Here is a 5012-nt window from a genome sequence, read left to right as displayed (position 1 = left end):
CATGCATGCATGTGAGCAGTAGATCACATCTACTTCTAATTTGAGTTCAGAACTCCATACTTGATCATAGGTCGACGATCTCTGCTGCTGAGAGACATGGTAGAAAAGATCCTTGTCGGTTGCTCGCTACTGCACATGCATTTGGCCTCTACAAAAAATTCACTCGAAGCTCCGATCTGATCGATCTTCTCGAGAGTGCTAACTCGCACGAAAATCTTCTTCTTGACTGATTTGGATCTTTTCTTCAAATCTCTAAAATCTTTTCAGAGATTGAAGATGGACTTCTAGAGGAGATGAAGAGGTGAAAGAAAGATGGAGAAGAAAGTATTTTTTCTCTAATTTATTCTCTCTTCCCAAACCCTTAGAACCAAAAATCTGAAATTCAGGTTTTTGCGCACACCCCAAAAGAGAGGACCCTCCTCCCTATTTTTCATGCTATAAACCATGCCCAAACTTCTACAATGTGAAGAGCTCTCTTCTGGCATCTTACACATACAAAAGAAACCTTAAAAGCCCCTTTTATAGATGTGTAAAGAGGTGGGGTGAAGAGTCCTAGTGATCCTGGACTCTTACAGGATTCCACCTCCCTTCACAATTTTACATCCCAAAACATATCAAAAAAATATTGGACATCCCTTTCTATATTTTTTTTATGGTAAATCAGTCCTTCAGCTGATCTCCCATAAAACATCTCTTCAAAATCTCGCACATATAAGGAGAAAAAAATTTATTAGCATGGAGAGATTGATCTGGATGAGAATAGATTCTCCTGATAAAGAATATTTTGAAATCTAATTTTAGAACTTTGTTTTTATCAAAACTAATTCAGATTTAGAGGTGAGATAGATAAGGGAAATGACTCTTTGGTGTAAAGAAATCTCACACAAAACAATTTTGTGTGTAGAGATATATGGCATGCAAACTGGGTTGGCGTAAGGAGAAGAGTCCTATTCCAATAAAGACTCTTAATATCTTTATTTGAATCAAACCTAAATTACATTTGGTTTAGCCCAAATAAAATATATAAAATCTAATCTAATTAGCTTCATAAATTTTTAATTAAATTTTAATCAAATTAAAAATTAATTGAACCAAAGTCTTAATCAAATCAGAGATAATTCTCCCTTAGCGATTAGGTCATCTCATAACCTAATCGGGTCAAACCTAATTGAATCTAATTCAATTAGATTTTATTTAATTCTCTTTACTCAATTAAATTAAGCTAATCAGTAATCTAATTACTAATTAATCCTTCATTAATTCACTAACACTTGATGAATTAATTGTTTGTAACTTTTGCATATGGTAACCATCAATCGAATTGATGATTAAGCCCTTGAACGATTCTCAATTGTTGATCAGCCATATGATCAGTCAGAAACTTTTTTCTGAACTAATCGATGTAACCATCTAGCAATGATGGCCTGACGTCCAGATAGGTCGAATGATGGCGAAGCAACATTCACGAACCTATTGGCGTATGGTTACCATATAATTCATCCCTTTGATCCTAATGCTCGAGGATGATCAAAGATTTAACTATCAATCCTAGATAAGTCATCCACATTATATTTCAATCTTTTTCAAATCCATCACATGGATTATCCGGATCTAGATTTTGCTAAATTGAAATACACTGATACATATCTCCTACTAATTCAGAGAGGTCAATCCCATCTTGACTCATGCACTAACTTGATAAGTACTTGACTGCACCCATAAATCTTTTATCATTGAATTAAAAATTTAATTAGTCCGGCATCAAAGTACAGTGAGTTGCTTGCAAGTCATTGTGGTGATCTCAGGTTGAAAGGACACTTATACCCATACCCTTCACGAGTTATCCTTGACAGCAGAGTACTCTGTAGTTGGTCACGTTCCATGATGATGTACTCCTATATCTCACCTACATGCCATACCAGTATCTCCATACCATTTGATTACGAGGATAACCAACGCATATGGCATACAACGACCTACACTTGATATCGCTATCATCCTAGTAATAGCATATAATTTGATCGTAAACCAATTTAAGGACTACGCGATAAATCTTTCTTATCAATCAAAGTAGTCCTAAGGACTTTATTATAACATAAGAGTTCATTAGAAAATATATCCTTGTGATAAAAAATATCAAATAACTTTTATTATTTATCAATTCATATACAATTATAGTTAGTACAATCATCACACGATTGACTTTAAGACACATTTTCCAACAAGATGAACACAGAAAGCAGAAGAGCAAGATAGAATGCTAGATTTTTGGCACCTACTGTTGAGCTGATTCAGATTTTCAGTTAGCTGACTCAGTGCTATGACGAGCCGACTCAGTGAATACAAACAAAATAACGGGTAGTTTTCCAAAAATTCTAAAATGTGGCAATTAATTTCAAATAGTTATTTTCTCATTCCAAATAACTATAGCATTAATTAAAAGTATTTTTTAGTTAATAAATATAAGGATTTGGAGGGAACTAACTTTTGAAACTTTGAAAGAAGCTTTGGAACTTTTTGAAGTACATTGAGTATTCATTCAAGAGAAAAGCGTGATGAATCAAAAAGAAAAAAAGGAAGAAATTTAAAAGAGTCATAAATCCTGACCTTCCTGCATTAAAGATAAATTGAAAGAGAGAAAGAGTGTGAATTTCAATAAGCAACCATTGAGAAGAAGCATTGAAAAGAAGTACTAAAGACTACCTTAACTCTCCAGCACTCAAGGAAGGAGTTGATGCGCTCTTGTCACTAGAGAGATCAAAAATACTATATTCACTGAGCTCCTAATTCTGTAGAATAGGATGAGTCAGGTCGATCCACAGAGATCTTAGGCAGTTGTGTTTGGAACTTAAAGCTAAAAAAAATTTAAGAATTTTATGTGTGCTGAAGTTGTTGTTCAAAAATTTTTGAAACTAAGTAAACAAGAAAAATAAATTCTAAATTAATGATAGAGATGATCAAATAAGAAAGATCTCAGAGATTATGAATCATTCTTTTGCAAAATAAATTTTAGTACTCAAAATCATGCAAGGATGGCTTATTGTTAATGATCTTTGAGTATAATATATCTCTATCTGAGTATGAACCATATCTTTTGAATTATGGCTCATCCTTTTATGAGTATAAATTATCCCAAGAGACTTTATGAAGAAAAGATAAGAAATCAAACCCTAAGACAACCTATTTCTTTCTTAAGCATGCGTCGTATCCTTCAGATCATGATGCATCTTTAAAGAAGATAGATTATTTAGATTAATGTCTAATCATTAAAATAAAAGCACAAGCATATATTCAAAAAAAAATTAATATTTTATTCTTTGCATGAAAAAGAGTACATAAAAGATAGAGTAAAGTAAAGTAAATCTGATTTACACAAGAAGTCATCTCCTCCCTGAGACTGAGAAGTTTAGCTGAACATGGTGTTCATTCTGCTCGTCATCTCTCCCTCTTGTTGGAGAAGAACTTGAAGAAGAAACAACAAAATCTCCTTATGCCACCATAGAGCTCTCTCCCCTCTCTTCCTCTCTCTCTCTCTCTCTCTCTCTCTTATTTTTCTATATTTTTTCTCATAATTTTTGCTCTATTTTTTCCTCTCCCTTTTCTCTCTGTCAGGTACCCACTTTTATAGCCTTCAGCACCTCTCGAGTCCTGACCTTCCACGGTCTCTCAAGTCCTCTCATCTTCCTCTTTTTTCTTCTTTTGATTAAGATATCCAAAACCTCTCTATCTATGTCTCAGCACATTTGAATCGTGCCTCAGGCCGCTTCTTGAGCCCGCATCCAGTGAATCGCCCGTCCTGTTGTGAAGACCACCTGCACCTGCATGCAGTGAAGCACGCCTGTGACTAAACCCAATTGCACGCTGTGCACTTGAAGACCCACCTGACTAGGTGAAGCCATTTGCTAGCAGTCGCCCGCTTGCCCGAACCCGCCTGCACAAATGTGCCTACCAACCGGCACCCACGTGCACAGTACGTCGTGATAAACATCGGGGAACACTGTTCCCATGAGCCGCGTGTGAGCCCGGTGTTGCTCGGCTCATGCACCATGCATGCACCATGTGATACTATTCCATAAACTGCATGTGGACCACACGACAGGTTTTTGTGCACCGCACAGCTTATTTTATTTTTTTCTTTTCTTCTTTCTTTCTTTCTTTTTTTTTCTTTTCTTTTTGGCTTTTGGCTTTTGGGCTTCGAGCTTGTAGCTTGTGTGATTTGCTACAAAAAAAAATAAAAAGTATCAAATTTTATATAATATGAATTAATTAATCAAAAATTTAATACTTTTATGTTCTGAATAATATACTTATCACATCCCAAAACTTGAGTTTTACTCATTCTCGAGTAAAAGAGAAAATTAGAAGTATGTATTGACTTATTTAGATATGAAAGTTTCTTCAAGCTGCTCTAAAGTCAGTTGATACCCAATCAAAGAATTAAGAGATACAATATTGGTTTATTAATTTCATCCCAAATAATGGTTAAATGGAGAACATAAAATTTTAGAGCTTTTCCTTGATCGACTTCCTATCTTTAAATCCTTAGCTTTAATATGGGCTGGTGTTTTATCTTCTTGCAATTAGGTCCTTTTATTTTGATTTTATAAACAAAATGTGTACAGTTAATGCAATGTCCTAATCCCTTAAGCTTTCTATCTGACCCTTATAACAAGCATTGAACCAATGATTTCAAAATTAGTTGGCTTTAGGGCATTTGGTGTAAAATATTCCTCGGACTTACTGACTTGAGTGAAAAAGGCTATAGGTCAAGACTGACTATACCAAGAAGTCTCTTTGTATTCTCACATTTTGATATAAACATCAATGCTTACTTAAGTAAAGAGATCCGGTTACTTGGTGAGATATACTTAAATCTACTTATTATTATTATTATTATTATTATTATTATTATTGAATATAAGAATATTTTTGCATACATCGATATTTTGCACTCATACCCACACAAAGTAGATTCTTTATTGATATAGATAGGAAGACAGTTCTAGAATCAC

This window comes from Elaeis guineensis, chromosome 1, assembly GCF_000442705.2.
Source record: "Elaeis guineensis isolate ETL-2024a chromosome 1, EG11, whole genome shotgun sequence".
In the NCBI taxonomy this organism is placed as follows: domain Eukaryota; kingdom Viridiplantae; phylum Streptophyta; class Magnoliopsida; order Arecales; family Arecaceae; genus Elaeis; species Elaeis guineensis.
Note: the sequence above shows the minus strand (reverse complement) of the source record.